Genomic DNA, 17,677 nt, shown 5'->3' with positions numbered 1-17,677 from the left:
AGTTACTTTTTCCGTTACAAACAAAATTTGTAACGCCATTACCGTTACAGTTACCGAAAAAAAGTAACTGTAACGGTAACGGCGTTACAAGTAACGCGTTACTTCCCAACCCTGGTAAATAGGGATAATGTATTTTGGAGTTATCAAATGTTGCCCTTTTTAACACGTTTTTATTATGATTGTATGCTTCCAGAAATCTTGGATAGTCGGCATAATAGACATATGCCAATTAGAAATCCAAGATATATAATAGAAGCTCAACAAGAAGTAGCCAAAAAAATAATAAATCGGAAAAGTCTTCGGACAATGTAATATAGAAGACGAAAAGTGCAGAACAAGATGACGATTGCATCATTGTTAGTTACTCACAAAATAAAGAAGAGCTAACTGATGACGACATGGCAAGACAAAAAGAATTTCTCGATAACTCGATTGCTTTTATTTAGTAAAAGATAACGTATTACCTGAATATAGCAAAATAAACGATAAATCATTAGACCTATTTTTACGCGTCATAAGAGATAATTCTTCTTTTGAAACACAAAGTGTGCTATATTTGGAATATCCTCATATAATTGAAGCAAGTCGTAGTGACAAAAGCTTACAAATTATTGGAGGAAATTGCAGTGATCACTGGCGATGTATATTTTTTGACGGCACCAAACTTCGAGTGTACGACAGTCTACCCAGTTGTACATACGATAAATTGGTGTCTAAAGAAAAAAATTATATTCATCGTCGTTATCCACAAATAAGTGCAAATAATATAATATTTGAAAAGGTTCAAGTACAGCCTGATGGCACATGTGGAATTTATGCTGCAGCTTTCGCTACAACTATAGCCTTAGGAGGAAATCCTTCTAATGAGAAATATTCCAATAACGTGGAATACATGAGGCAACATTTTCTTAAAATTGTAGCAGAAAATAAATTGCTGCCTTTTCCAAAATAAAAAAAATTTATCATTATCTGATAAATTTATCATTATATTGCAATGAATATCGTTGGAAAAAGATGCCTCAATGCAAATGTCCCGTTTGCAATAAAATCGGAGAGACGAAAAAAACATATTGTGGTTGCGTTCTCACGGGATTGGGCGATGGAGGAGCCCATTCTATCCTCGATATCTGATATAATATCAAAATATTATATCATATAATTTTCTGTTATCTCGATATGCTTTTGAAGCAGAAAATATATTGTGACTTTGTAAATATTACAAATATATAATTATACAAAGTTTAAAAATTTGAATAATATATTTTGCATTATTATATGCTTTCGATTATATCTATTTAGCAAACAAGTCATAAATTGTGACTTGTAGTAAATTATACACAAATATTGCTAATATCCTTTATATATATATAATAAATATCGTTGGAAAGAAACGCCTAAATGCAAATTTAAATCGGAGAGACGAAAAAAAATATATATATGATTGCGTTCTCACGAGAATCGGCGATGGAGGGGCCCATTCTATCCTCGATACATATATATATATATATATATATATATATATATATATATAATTATTTTTCAAAGTATATATATATATATACTTTGAAAAATAATTTTCATAAATAATAAAAAACTAAAAAATGATTTTCCTGTAAAAAGTAACTTTAAAAGATAAAAACCTTTAAAAAATCAAAAATCAAAACTAAATATAAAATCAAGTTAACTAGCCAAGTACATAGCAACAGTTCAGTTTATAATTTGAAATAATATTTGTTTGATAAAAGCAGTCTTGCATTTATAGAAATATTATAGATTTTCTCGAGAAAATTTAAATACGCTTTATTTTTATAGAATTACGTTGTTATGTCCCCCCCTCCCAAATAAATATTATATATAATATACAAAATAGCACCATTATATTGCGGATTTTATTACAAATGGAAACATCATAAAACTACTTAACTCTTAATGCAATAACGTCGTTCACGTCGATTAATTTCGAGTTTAAAAGTGCCCCGTGCTAAACTGATCGAGTTGTTTTGAAATTAATCATAAGTTTTGAGCTTGTCCCTAGAGAATTTAATCTAAGAAAATAAATAAAACCTTTATTATATAATTTATAAACAAAATTATTACCTTATTTCTCTTCTTTGACTAATGCTTAACCTTCCTATTTCAAGTTCTATGACGCTATAACTGTGACGCTTTCAATTCAACTGTATATAATGTAATATTTTTGATAGAATTCCCAAGATATGTTTTGCTATATTAACGTAGATATGTAACTCATTGTTTAGCCATTTATAAGTAACCTAAAAATATTAATTACGTATTAAATACATTTATATATAAAATATAAATAAACATTTACGTTTTCAGAACCAAAAGTAGCAAGTAATTCCAGATTCCGCAAAATGTTTGTATACACTATAGAAGTGCTTCGATATGATTTTACACAAAGGTAAAAAAAAAAAAAATACGCCAAGTATATAAAACCTAAAAAAACCTCACAAAGGTAAAAAAAAATACACCAAGTATATAAAAAAATCCCAACATGTACGCAAAAACAGTTTAATATCTATCCCTACAAAATAACTTTTAAAAAAGTTTTTCCTTGAAAAATAATTTTTATACCCATACAGCACAAGGATGTCCTTAGGACGTCCAAAGGGCATCCAGGACATATATGTAGGATATCCTCAGGATATCCCATTGTAATCCTCAGATCTCCTCTGGATGTCCTGAGGAAGAGTAAATGATAGCCGTATATTAACCTCTGGAGAATCCAGAGAGATCCTGTGGAACATCCTAAGGATTTTTATAGGATATGTTAGGGATATTTTTCGTATGTTTCAAGGAGCAAATTTTAAAATTTAAATATAAATTAAAATTATGTTTTATTATTTACTGCCAATATTAAAAATCTATTAAAAATAGTTCACCGTTCTTTAATATTTGAGGCTTTCGTGCTGTACATGAATATTTTAGGTTTGGCTCCCGGGTTTGAGTTGTGTAATATTTTCTAAACAATCCAATATCTGAATTCCCTATGTTGGGATTGCATCAGAAATTGAACTGATAGAAAATAATTACATTTGTAATTTCCTGTCAGTTGCTCTTTGCAAGCTTTATATAATTCTCATGACCAAATCTCAAATACGAGTTTGCGTGTCGCATAGCGGTAAACAAACGAACTAGCGGTTGGATACTATTGTTTGTAAAATTTTTGGAATGTTGCGAACAGTAACATTTCTCATAAGATATTAAATAAATAATAATTTTGGATATATGAAAATGTGCGCATCAAATTCAATTATTAATATTAAACGAAATTAATGTTAACAATTAATTGCACATGTATATATCCTCTGGAAATCCAAAAGACATCCAATATAATAGACAGGGCAGATATATCCTACGGACATCCAGGGGTTATCCACTGGACATTTATAGGACATTAATACTTATTATAATACTTAAGATTTCTAAATTATATTAAATAGCCGACAAACTAAAAATAATTATGTAGCATATTAAATTTTTATAAATATATTTATAATAATATCTTAAAATATCCTACAAATGTCCTGAACCGTCCTGGACATATTCAGGATGATCCTGAGGATGTTTTGTGCTGTTTGGGTACAAAATAAAAAATTAAAAAAAAATTTTCCTCTAAAAAATAACTCTAAAAAATAAAAACCTTTAAAAAATCAAAAATCAAAACTAAATGAAATCAATAGTTAACTAGCCAAGTATTTAGAAGCAATTCAGTTTATAAAGATTTGTAATTTGAAATAGTATTTATCATAAAATCAATCTTGTATTTATAGAAATGTTATAGACAGATTTACAGATTCACGGGTTTCTATGAAATTAAAACACATTTTATTTTTATTAACAGAAATCTGATTTTCAAAATAAGTTCAACAATTTTGAATATTGTACAATATATCACAAATTACACTATTATAGAGTTTATTAAGGGTATTATATGCTATAATATCAAATCATATTGTTGATGTTAAGTGCGATTAAAATTCCTTTGATTTGCAAAGTATATCTTACAGGATGTATAATTCAAAAGAAAATTTTTTGTAAACTCAAAGTCGCATAAAACAAACTTACACCAAAGCAAAGTATAAGAACTTGGCGTGCCCGGGTCGTATTAAAATATATCGTCCCAGATTTGTATCGTTCATACAATATTTCATGTTATATGAAAATTATTGCATATATATTATATATACCCGGGAAACGCCAAGTTTTTATACTTTATATATATATATATCTACAATGGATATCATTTACGGATAGACCTTAAATATTACTCTATATGTTTGTGGATATTATTCCTTTCTTTCATATGATTCGATATTTTTCTATCAGGTTTGTAGAACTTATAAAAGGAGATTACAGAGAGAGGTATTTAAAACTTCATCCAAAAGGATGAAGGTGGATGATATATTTTACCGTATATATCAACCAATTCAGCGAGATAACAATGATGAGAATAATGATGAATCTATTGATTTGGATGAAAATGATGTGCGCAATGGCTTTGATGAAGCTAATTTTATAGAATTTATAAATGATAATGAGAATATACAATTGACCAGTGATAAAGAGCACAATGATAGCGAAGAGGATACAGATATTCAATCTAATGTCAGCTTACAGAGTGAAAGACAGGATAATAATTCCGATAATAGTGAAGTTGAAAATGAAAATATTCTTATTGTTAATGAGGATGAGAAAGAACAGTATCTTATTCAATTAATTCGAAAGTGGGCTTTAAAGGGTGGGCATCTTTCTATGAAAAAACTGGATAATCTATTTAAAAAATTAAGTACTGTTTTTATTCATATACCTAAATCATATAAAACTCTGTTGAGTACTCCAGTAAATTTAGAGATACATGAATTTAATGATGGATCACAGATATGATATAAAGGTATTAGAAGAAATTTGGATACTATATAGCTGGAATCATATTTACATATGTATGGTAGAATCATAATTGATATTAATATAGACGGATTATCACTATTTAAATCCTCAAAAGCGAAGTTTTGGCCAATTTTAGGCTACTTTACAATGACTAAATATGCTCCTTTCATTATAGCTATTTATTTTGGAAAAACAGATCCTCAAGATTTAAATACTTATCTTAAAAAGTATGTGAATGAAGTAGAAGATCTGCTTAATAATGATTATGTTTCTAATAATAAGAGATATCCATTTCAAATAAGGCATTATATTTGTGATGCATCTGCTCGCTCTTTTGTGAAATGTTGCATGTGTCACTGTGGCTATGCTTCTTGTGAGAAATGTACCGTTGTAGGCGAATGGATTGAAGATAGAGTGACATATATTAATCTAGATGAAAATCCAAGAACTGATTATTCATTTCTGCATCAGACTCAACCTCAACATCATCAAGATCATTCTATATTGGAAAGGATCAATATTGGAATGGTATCACAATTCCGATTGGATAGTCTTCATCTTGTACATCTGGGTGTCTTTAAAAGGTTGATCACAGCTTGGTGTAAATGGAATGGTTTATGGAAACTTCATAAAATTACTGTTGCTGCAATATCAAGAACATTAGAATTTCTTTCAGATTATTGCCCTCAAGATTTTAACAGGAAGTCACGATCATTAGAAGAATTGAAATTTTTCAAAGGAACAGAATTTCGTAGATTATGCTTGTGATGGTATCCTAGTTTTTAGGGACTTTTTGAATGTAAATATTTACAAGCATTTTCTTTTATTACATTCAGCTATATATATATTATCAAATCCTGTTCTGGTTCATTCTATGAATGATTATGCAAATCAGTTATTAAGAACATTTATTACACATGCTGCTACTATATATGAGAAGAAGTTCGTAGTATACAATGTTCATGCCATTATCTCATTTGGCAGAAGAATGTGCCTTACATGGCCATTTAGAACGTTTCAGTGCATTTAGATATGAAAATTTTCTGAAATCCATTAAGGACTTACTTCAATCTGGATACAAGCCTTTACATCAGGTTGTCAATAGAGATTTGGAGAGGAATGTATCTGTACAATCTGTATATCTGTATAAGTCATATTAGAAACTAATACCCCAAAAATTACATTATCTAAAAGACAGACACCGCAAACTGAAGTTGTGCATGGTGAACACTATAAGCGTATTTCAATAGATGATGTTATTCTCTACAAACTGGGAAAAAGGATTCATGCTTCATAACAATTATTGACGAAATAATAATACTTGATGATATTGTTTACAGTGAAAACTTAATATTTTTAGTAGGAAGAGTATTCCAAAAAACTAAGAATTTTTACACATATCCTCTTCCTTCATTTATTCTTAGAATCGTGTCTGTCTCTCAAATAAGTGAAAATATGAGAATTTTGTCAATATCTGAAATAAAAGCTAAATGTTGACTTTTGCCAGATTGTGACTCTTTTTTATGTATGCCATTATTGCATACATTTTCAGTTTTTCAAGCATTACAATAATCTTAAACCGCACTCTTCTCAGTCCAAAATTTTTCTATATAAAAGTATGCATGCATAATTTTATTATTTATATCATATAATTTAAAACTAGCTAAAATTGCTAATGTTTAATCTTGTAATTTAGTTTGCAGTATTAAAGTTTGCACGCGAAGATGATAAAAGTGATGAGGAAGAAATTAATTATGAGATTGGTCTTACCAAATAGCTAACTGATATTGATGATCAAATGAAAGGTTTTACTTATTGGCCTCCATCTAATCAAGATGCTGGCAATTTTGTTAGGAAGGAAAAACCAGTAGACCGATCTTGGTCAAAATATTAAATTGAGGTCCTAAGGTATTACGGTAAGTGAATTTTGAAGTCACTTGAATTATTATGTAAACATTTATTATTTATTTTTTCTACTATCCTAATTATTAATCCTTATTATTTATTTTTTTATACTATCCTAATGTTTATTTCTTCCATTTTATTGCAGATATCTATATAAAAGCAAGAGCTGCTGTTAAAGGTTTTGTGGCAGAAGGTTCAGCCTATGAGACTGAAAAAGAAACTGGAAGGGGAAAACGAAAAAAAGTACGAAATCAACTTTTTGAAGACACCGATTCTGATGAAGAAATTGTAAAGCGTAGCAAGAAATCAGTTCCAGCACCGCCAAATATTCCTTTCAAACGTGTACCGGTCAGGAAGGATATAATACAAAAACCAGAAAACGAGCTTAATTATCGTCTTTTTCCAGTGACTTCCTTTCCTCCTTCAAAAGTGAGTCATATGTTTGTAATAAATATTAAACTTAATTTAAAAAAATCATATTGCAAGTTCAAAAATTTTAATATTCTTGAAAAAAATTATTTGTTCAGGCATGCTCAAAAAGCAATGTTTTTGAGAAACTAAAGAGGACACGGGAGATGAATAACAATACTTCTGTTAGTCACACTATGTTAATTGCACATGAATCCAATTATAACAGTGACAGAAAATCATTTCGTAAGGACAAAGTACAATCACCTATTAAGGAGACATCACTAGTAACTGCAGAAAGTATCCTGCCACAAAGCTTTGTTTCCTCTTTGGATGTAGATGAAGAGAACTTTGCATATAGTGAACAGAATGACACACCAAATAAGAAACGCCAATGTAGAGATATTATGCAGCATGTTCCATGTTTCTCTGCAGTTTTTCATGGCTCTCCTGCGCAAACGAGACGCTTTCAGTCCCCTTAAGTCTGGATTTCATCAGCGCATTCTTTTTACTGCCCCAGCAAAAAATTCTTCTGAAAATCCTGATGTTGATAAGTTTTCTTATAAAATTTTATAAAATATGATTTTTAAAAAATGTATTATATTTATTTCTTTTTTAATATTGGTGAAAAAGATAAGATATCAAAAGTGGCAAAGCTATGTGAGAGAATATATGTTCGATTAGAAGAAATTAATAAGAAGACAGATACAATCATTATGAATCAAGGCAGCCTCAATAGATCTCTTCTTCCGAATGAAAAGAGACTTCAAAAACCTATAAATCTTCCAGCTCTGCCTGTCAAGACAGAAGATCAATTGGATTTATTGGAAACATTTTTAGAAGATGAGAACAATTTTGCAGCTGTGGTGAGCAAACATCTATTTTTATGTTGATATATATATATATGTGTGTGTATAGTCATTTATTTACTTTTATATTTAATCACTTTTTAATATGTACTAATTGTATCTAATGTGCCATTTTTCAAGAGAAAAAGCCTAAATTATTATTTAATTACCCTAACTGTTGGAATTACCGACGGCATGCGATCCAACCTTATCTAGTTATGGAAAGAGCCACTGTGGCGCTCTAACTATCTTGTCTCTCAGAGACACGGACCTTCGCAGTAGTATGTTCTAACCCGAGAGGTTTCCCGGTCGCAACAGGTTATGGGCCCAGGGTCACGCGAAAATTCGGCATAAAAGATCTAGAAAGTTGCGAAGCACGCCAATCAGGCGGACGTCGAGTGATATCACTATATTCCGAGAGTTACGTGAAGCACCACGAAAATGACCGCGACCGGCGTAAAGTTCGAGGTCCTTAACAAGGACAACTACGAAACGTGGAAACTACAGATGCGCGCCGTTCTCATAAAAAACGACGCGTGGGGTTACGTGAGTGGTACAATCGTAAAACCCGAAGTGCAACGGAACGATGCGGCGTCGGCAGAAGCCGAGCGTCAATGGATTGCAGCCGACCTAAAGGCACAATCGGACATAATTCTTGCCATGAATCCGTCCGAAATCAAGCAGACGAAAGGATGCGAGACCTCGCGTGCAATTTGGCAGAAACTAGAAGGAATATACCAGTCAAAAGGGCCAGCGCGAAAGGCTGCTTTATTAAATCATCTTATGTCCCTAAGGCTGCAAGATGGCGGCGACGCGCGCGATCATTCTCGAAGATTCTTCGACACGGTAGATAGGCTGTCGGAACTGGACGTCGAGATCAATCAAGAATTATTGGCGGTCATGCTTCTGCGGAGCCTACCGGAAAGTTACGAAAACTTTAGATGTGCAATATCGTCACGCGACAAACTACCGCCTCTCGAGATGCTTAAAATCAAAATTGCGGAGGAATACGATGCTCGCAAGGAAACGGACAAGAGCTCGGTGCAAAGCGCGATGTTCGCCGGAAAGTCGAAAGGCGGAAGCAACAAAAGGGAAAAATACCGACGCGAAAAAACGGGCAAGTACGGTAGTGCGAAAGATGACTCGAAAATAAAATGCCACAAGTGCGGACTGATCGGACACCGGGCGAAAAATTGTCAAAAGACAAAGAAGCCGAGAGAACCATCCGAGAACAGCGTCGAAAGCGTGTGCCTTGCAGCGACGTCGGATACGTCGGAAAACGGAGATTTTCGAACCGGGAAACACGCTGACCGAGGCGGTTGGTGTTTTGACAGTGGCTGCACGTCGCATATGTGCAAGGATATCCAATCGTTCACACAAATCAATCGAAACTTTAATCGCGGAAAACTAAATCTCGCGAACAGTGCTTGCGCGGACATTGAAGGAATAGGCAACGCATCATTCGAAACATGCACGAGCGGTAAACGGAAGGCGATCGAGCTTAGTGATACGCTATACATACCGGACCTACGGGCGAATCTCATCTCAGTCGGTAAAATTACCGACAAAGGACATAAAGTCGTGTTTACCGACACGAAAGCTGAAGTAATTGACCGCGCCGACAAAATATTACTCACCGCGAAACGGGAAAGGGGACTTTATTATTTTCCCGAGTTAACGAACGCTGAGTGCAGGAAGATCTCCGGAACGGACGACGCAATGAAGACGGCGAAGAAACGTAGCATCGGATGAGATGCCGGCAGACGTACTAACCAAGGCCTTGACGAAACCGAAGCATGCCCGATGTGTCGAACTCCTGGGGCTGAAGACGTCATCCTAGGATCAAGTGGTTGTCTCGAGGGGAAGTGTTGGAATTACCGACGGCGTGCGATCCAACCTTATCTACCTCTCAGTTATGGAAAGAGCCACTGTGGCGCTCTAACTATCTTGTCTCTCAGAGACACGGACCTTCGCAGTAGTATGTTCTAACCCGAGAGGTTTCCCGGTCGCAACACTAACAACACACCTTCTCCGGAGGACATCCGGAGAGTATCCAGAGGACATTCAGAGGATATTAAACATCCTCTGGATAACCTCTGGATATCCTCTGGACATGTGTGCTGTTAAGGTAGTGTATTAGTATATTTGAACTCTTTACAGAATTGTTTCAAAAATGAAATGTTATTATATAATAATACTTACTGTTTTTACCATGTTTAGCATCGTACTTAAATAGCCAAGTGTCTGTGAGATTGCTGTCATGTTGCCAATAATAATGCAGTTGTTGGCAACATGACAGCAAACAACTGTATTATTGTTGGCAACGTGACAGCAATATGCAATAATCAATATGATTAATCAGGCTTGGTTATTTGGGATATATTACCTAACTATGAAATTATTTTTTCAATCTTTTCTCTTTCCCTCTTTCTCTCTGTTAAAAATGCTAAAAGTTTAGTTATGAATCAATTATTTTCAACTATTGCAAGCTCATGAAAGCATTCTGGAAGTGCATCATTAATCATATTTTATATTTCCTTGTAAAGAATATTATTTTTCCATTATTTTGAGATTATATCTTGATATCTTGAGATCTTATTTTTGATCTTATTGGAAGAACCAACATTGTATTTACAAACTCCATATAAAATTTTCTTTATAAATTAAGTAAAAATTCATAAAACTATGTTATCCTTTCACGCACAATTAAACAAGAATTAACTAAGAAGTAATGTTAAGGATAAGAAGTTAAACATAAGAAGATAATGTTAAAAATATGAAGTATGTTAAATCATTTAAATTAAATAAAAAACAGAAAGACTTGGTTTAGTGGAACTTTAGTTAAATGTTGGAACATATAATTAATTAATAATTGCATTTTTAGCATTTTAATTTGAAAGAGAGAAGTTGAGAGATAAAAGAATTTATGGCCAATTGATGATATAAGATATTTTCTATTGTTATTTATTTCTATTCTTATCGTATCCCTCTCTTTCTCTATTTTTTCTAGTGCGATTATTTCAGTTCTTTTGTCACATCCAAGGATGTAGCCAAATCTACTGTCAAAATTGCTGTAAAAGTTCTTACAAACTTGATGGCATCCACAATGAGTTTTAAATGGCAGAACACAAAACAAACCTTTTATAAATTGAAGATATGGGAGGCCATACAAGGTGAGAGTTACTCATGATATATTTTTTATACAGGTTTAAATATTATGCAATTACCTGATTTAATTTCCTGACATAAAATAAACCAACATCAATGTGATCACACATCAGAATAGATATTTTTCTGAATTATGTTTTGTACTATTGATTTGAATGTGATTCCATATATCTGTTTCAGGTTCATTGTTGATCAAATTTGATGATACAGAACTTTTCGAAGCAGAAGAAACCATGAAAACATGGTTGGCCAATGCCCCATGGCGTAAACAAGATAATGAAACTATGGGAAAAGGTGTGCAAAAAGAAAATTAGAAGTGAACACTGCAAAGTAGTTGGGCAAAATGTTTATGTTCAGATTCAAATATAACATTAACCTTATAATGTTATTATATCTTGACGTCGCGAACATTAACCTTATAACGTTATTATATCTTGACGTCGCGATGCTACCGCGTACTGCTTGATACGTATCATACACGTATGCACGCACATACACATTGTCTCTCAAGGCGTATTTGCACACTCAAGCGAATAATCGTACATGAGCGCTGCAAACGCGCCTTGAAGGACAAACTCGCTTTGCGTGTGTGCGTGCGAGCATACGTACGTGAGAGTCTGAAACTTATCTTATTATGATAATGATGAAGAACGAAAAATGTCACATTTCTGGTATACGATTATCATTCCTCAGGATTGACTGCACTAATCTTATTCAAACTGGTCGCAATCGAAAGCTTGCATCCACATTGTATTGTATATCCACAGAAAAGTGCCGTTAGATTTTTGATTAACGGCTTGGTTCCTGAGGAATTTTAATCGAAAATTTATTAGACGTAAAACTCCGGATAAGCTACTTGGTAGCGTCGCGGCCCCTGTACATAGGCAAACCGTTGACAAGTCAGAAAGAGATTCTTTCATATACTTGGCGTCGCGACGCTACCGCGTCGCTTGATACCATATATACAGGGTATCCCATTTTAAAGGACCCACTCAAATATCTCAGAAACACTGCGTTAAATCGAAAAATATTTCAAACAGAAGTTGTGTGGCTTCAAAGGAGCCATAAGATGGTGACAATGATTTGACCTTGGAAAATCATTTGAAGGTCATGTGAAGGTCAACTTTAAAATATTGAATGGAAACCCCTACTTTTTATTTAGTATTCTTGTAGCTGACATCGAGAGCTTTCCAAAACACTATAATAAAGTATTTTTTTATTAAGTACTTTTTGAGTTATTTTATATTTTAATCGGACATATTCTGATATAAAAAATAAAATATCTCGTAAAATATTTAGTTTTTGATAAAATTATTATTATTATCGATTAAAATTAAAATTATTGATATTATCGATAATTTCGGTCGGTATTATCGATAATTTTAGTTACGCTTAGATGAGGGCGCTAACCCGTCGGAGTTCGCTCGTCGCTGTTGGATCCCCTTAATCTTATCGAGCGGGCGGATAAGAATATCGATCGACGGCTATTCCGCATATCATGCACAGTTTAAGACTCTTATAAAACTCTTATAATGCTACAGTGAATAAAATATTATTTCTTATATTCCTAGCTTCTTATTGCTAAACGCATTATTAATAATGAAGAACGCCACGTTGTATATGATTCGTGTGCGCGTAGTATAGAGTATATAAATGCGTATGATGCGTATAAAGATTCTTAATGCTACTAAATAAAGGATATAAAATAATATAAAGTTAAACATTACGGTGCATATATAAATGTATGAGTATTTAAAATTATTATATTAAAGCATGTACCAATGTCCCATTTTGCTATGTTCATACGGGACGCGCATTTGTTAGTTAATAACGTTTAATAATGTTACATTTGCATTGTTCACTGTTTTATTCCTTTCGCGTGTATCTCCTTATTGAATTTAATGCTTTTGAAGTTAGTTTCGTTTATTAAAAGTTATCGTTTATTAAAAGATCTTTCGTATATTCGTATATATATAGTATATATATATGTTATAATTTTGAAGCGTTCGAATTGCCTAACTAGCTGTGCAATCTTAAATGCAAATATAAATTATTAATTATTCTTATGGTCTACATAGGATGGTTATTTCTGCGTCACCCGCTGGCGCGCTTGAACGTTGGCTATATACGGGGTGATTCGCAAATACAAGTCTTACATTTAATGTTGCATTCTCTACTGAACGAACAATTCTCTTTGAATTTTATTCTTTTCACCTCCTATGGGTAGGTTAATAATAATTTAATGTTTATTTAAAAAATAGACGTGCGATTAGGACGTCATACTATACTGACAGACCACAAACCCTTGGTCTGGCTGCACTCAATAAAGGACCCCAGCTCAAGACTCTGGAAATGGAGGTTAAAGCTTTCCGAATACGATTACGTAATCAATTACCAAGCAGGAAAAATTAATGTGGTAGCAGACGCTCTCTCTCGAAACCCGCCGACTTCTGATGCTTCTCTACTTCCTTTAACAACTGTGAATGGAAGCTCTAACAAATCCCTTTTTTCATACCAAACGGCTACCCAACAATCTAAACCATCCATTAGTTTCTCATCCAATGAAAACACGCTTATAAATCCTCAGCAACAAATAATAATTAGAAATATGACGGAAGACGCCTTATTAACCCCTTCTGCAATAAGTAGTAATGAACAACAATTCCAATTCCCTGATACAATAAATACAGATAGAGAAGTAAATGATCCAACAGTAGAATCGGATGAAGACAAGTCCGTGATCGCGAACGAAGAATCCGGAAGCGAAACAAATGATGTCGAATCTGCATCTCCCCAACCTAAATCATCGGACGACGAAAACCCCTTCAAGATTAATGAAACACGTGACTCTTTACGCACTAGGAGAGATCATCACGTTATATTCACCACTCTTAACGGAACTCCTTTCGATAAAGGAGCTAAGGATTATCATAAAGAAAACAAACTTCCAAATTACGAGGAACTTACATTTACTAGAGCACGTATTACTAATCTAAATAACGGAAAACTTCTGATAAACATTCCAATAAAACAAGATGATAGAACCCCTATCGAACAGAATGATATCTTAAACTGCATTCGGTCATTACGCGACGCCATAACCGAATTAAATCTAAAAACCATTAGTATAGCACAAAACGATCTATATGACTCAATTCCCTGGATTTTCATGTACAAGAACCTCAAGAGATTCCTATTAGACTTGGCTATAACTATAACAATTTGCAAATCCTTAATACGAAATCCTGACCAGCATGAAAGACAAAATATTATCTATGAGAAGCATGCGACCAAAATTGGAGGACACAAAGGAATAATAAAAACTTATAATAGAATTAGACAAAATTACTATTGGTCAACTATGAAGAAGGACATACAGGAATATATTAAAAACTGTAGAAACTGGCAGATTAAAAAACTAACTAGGGTAAAAACTAAACAACCAATGCTAATAACAGACACTCCTGGAGCCGCATTTGATAAAATATCCATGGATGTAGTAGGACCTTTGCCAACTACTAGTCGAAACAATTCCTATATCCTTACAATCCAAGATCTTCTAACCAAATACTGTGTCGCTTCTCCTATTCAAAATGCCGACTCTCTTTCTATCGCAGAAGTTTTTATCAAAGACTTTATTTGTATATATGGAGCTCCTAGAGCCCTGTTAACTGACCAAGCTCCCACCTTTTTTACATCTCTCATGAAGACCATAGCAAGCTACTTTAAGATTAAACAGTATCGCACAACCGCTTATTACCCGCAGTCTAACGGTTCCATAGAACGCTCACATCATATTCTAACCGAATATTTGAAAATGTATATTAACCAAAATAAAGAATGGGACGAACACATACACCCTGCAATGTTCACATATAACACTTCCGTACACGAAGGAACAAACTACACCCCTTACTCTTTAGTCTTTGGACATCTTCCTCGTGTACCTTCATCTTTTACAATCCCCGAAGAAGTAACAGAATTACCTTATCAAGAATATCTCACAAACCTTTTAGACACTTTAAAATCATCTCAACAATTAGCAAGACAGAATTTAATAAAGTCAAAAGAAAAAAGTAAAAAGCATTATGACAAAAGAATTAACATTCAAAACTTTAGAGCCAACGATAAAGTCTATTTACTAAAAGAACCTACTAAAGGAAAATTTGACGACCAGTATACTGGACCATACCGAATCATTGAAATGTTACCAATGAATAACGCAAGAATAGACTTTCGCGGAAAAGCTCGCGTAGTCCACGTAAACAAGTTAAAGCTGTGCAAGGGCACATATTATATAGATCCGGGTTGAAGGAAAGTGCAAAAGAAAGAAACTTTTGTAAGCGCAGCCTGGACCCCCGGATCCAGTAGTATTAGAAATCTTGGAATATTTTCATTATAATCCTAATTAAATGTACTCATAAACGCACACGCTTTACACATTTTTGTAACACAAAACAACACGAACAAGCCATATTATTCGCGCGATTATACTTAAATATGATATTTCTATTTTAAGGTTTACCACGTCTCGATACTTCTACTTACCACATTGCTCTCTGGCACATCGGCAATAATAGCATATGATTGTGGAGGAGCTTACTTGAATGTAATTACTGTGTCCCTACTACGTTCAGGCGAATGCGATATTGACATTGAAACACCTGCAACCGTTAACACATATATACAACTACTGCAACTATCAAGCTACGCGCAAACACATGTAACTCAATGTAAGGTAGAAATTTTAAGAACGATATACCATTGTGGAATGCACTCTCACCTTTCGGCTGTCCACAATGATTACGCAAATTACTTACAAGAAACATCTCGCGCTAGATGCATCCAAATGCATAAAGAAGGCCTTTTGAAAGTAGGAACCGCGGAAATTATAGATGGTCTTAGGTCAAATCACACATACTATAGAAGTATCACGCTCGCAGGAAAAGTAAATGTAGACGGAACTTGTAAAGGAATTCAATACTTAGACTACTACGGCATATGGGATGACGTAATAGTCCAAGCAACCGTAAAAATCTCTCTCAAGGATTCGTACGTACCAATCAAATTAAATGCAGGGAAAATAATGTTAAAATCAGGCACAGTTTGTGAACTAGCGAAAGAATCTTGCATAGACTCGAACGATGGGTATACATTTTGGGAAGGAGTACCGAATACTGCATGCGGATTTGAATCATACGATGTATTATACGAGAGCTCATCCACTAAGATCCAAGGTCTCCTAGATTCCCGAAACACAACAGTCTTTGTTCTAGAATCACAGGATACTACATTTGCCTTAACACTTACACGCAAACATACCATCTGTGGTTATACTCTATATGGCACTGAGCACCCAAAGCTATTTATTTTCGAAACCCAGAAGGGTAACATTTTCAAAGCAAGATCCAAAATTACGGTGACAAATTTGGATCTATTTACATACGCTAACTCAAAATTCGTATACGTCGAAAAATATATAAGAAATCAAATCACTTCATTATACAGAGACATTATTACGCAAAAGTGTGAACTAGAAAAACAGGTGATTCAAAATACCTTGTCTCTGGCAGCGATACAACCGGACGAATTCGCCTACAGAATGATGAAGTCACCAGGCTACATGGCGGTGGCGGCGGGCGAAGGCATCTATATAATTAAGTGCGTGCCTGTAGAAGTCACCCTACGCAAAACAAACACATGTCATACAGAATTACCCGTAACCGTCAGAAACGCTTCCTTATTTATGACCCCGGAATCACATATAATAATTAAACGTGGTACATTGAGTGACTGTAACCCATTACTTCCCATCCTTTATAATATAGAAGGAACCTGGCTCCAATTTAATCCTACCCCATCCATGGCAACTTCCCCACACGAAATCAAGCCTCTTACCAAATTATCCTGGAAATACTTAGCCCCTCAATCATTAGCCACCAGTGGCATCTATTCACAACAAGATCTAGATGAGCTAAGAGACCATATAATGTTTCCTGCGAAAAAAAAGCGCAGTCTTACATACCATCGCCCAAGGCTTTACAGGACAGACCATACAATCCGATACACTCTCCCTCCAAAATTTATTAGATGAAAACGCATTGAACAAAATTTATAACAACACGTTAACGAAAATTTGGAACGGATTCACTACGTTCGGCGCAGCAACCGCCGGCGTATTCGGCATATTTATTATAATAAGAATTATAAAAATTGTATTTGATACATTAATTCACGGTTATGCATTACACGCGGCTTACGGCTGTAGCTTACACTTACTCGGAGCAATCTGGAGCTCCTTTATTATTATACCTAGCAAACAGACCACAACCACGGCCACAACCAAATATAATTCCCGAAAACACACCTGAACACACTGCGATAAATACACAGAACGCGAATACGAATATAACATCTAATGCGCCTGTCGAAAATAA

At 34.0% G+C, this 17,677-nt stretch overlaps 1 pseudogene; it reads left to right on the top strand.

Moving 5' to 3' along the window:
* Positions 1 to 4,410: 4,410 nt before the first annotated feature.
* On the top strand, positions 4,411 to 11,189 carry LOC138942838 (uncharacterized; annotated as a pseudogene).
* The last annotated feature ends 6,488 nt before the right edge of the window (positions 11,190 to 17,677 follow it).

This window comes from Polyergus mexicanus, unplaced genomic scaffold, assembly GCF_030449975.1.
Source record: "Polyergus mexicanus isolate NDT 795.1 unplaced genomic scaffold, iyPolMexi1.0 SCAF_24, whole genome shotgun sequence".
Lineage (NCBI taxonomy): Eukaryota > Metazoa > Arthropoda > Insecta > Hymenoptera > Formicidae > Polyergus > Polyergus mexicanus.
Note: the sequence above shows the minus strand (reverse complement) of the source record. Positions and strands in the feature narration are given on the sequence as shown.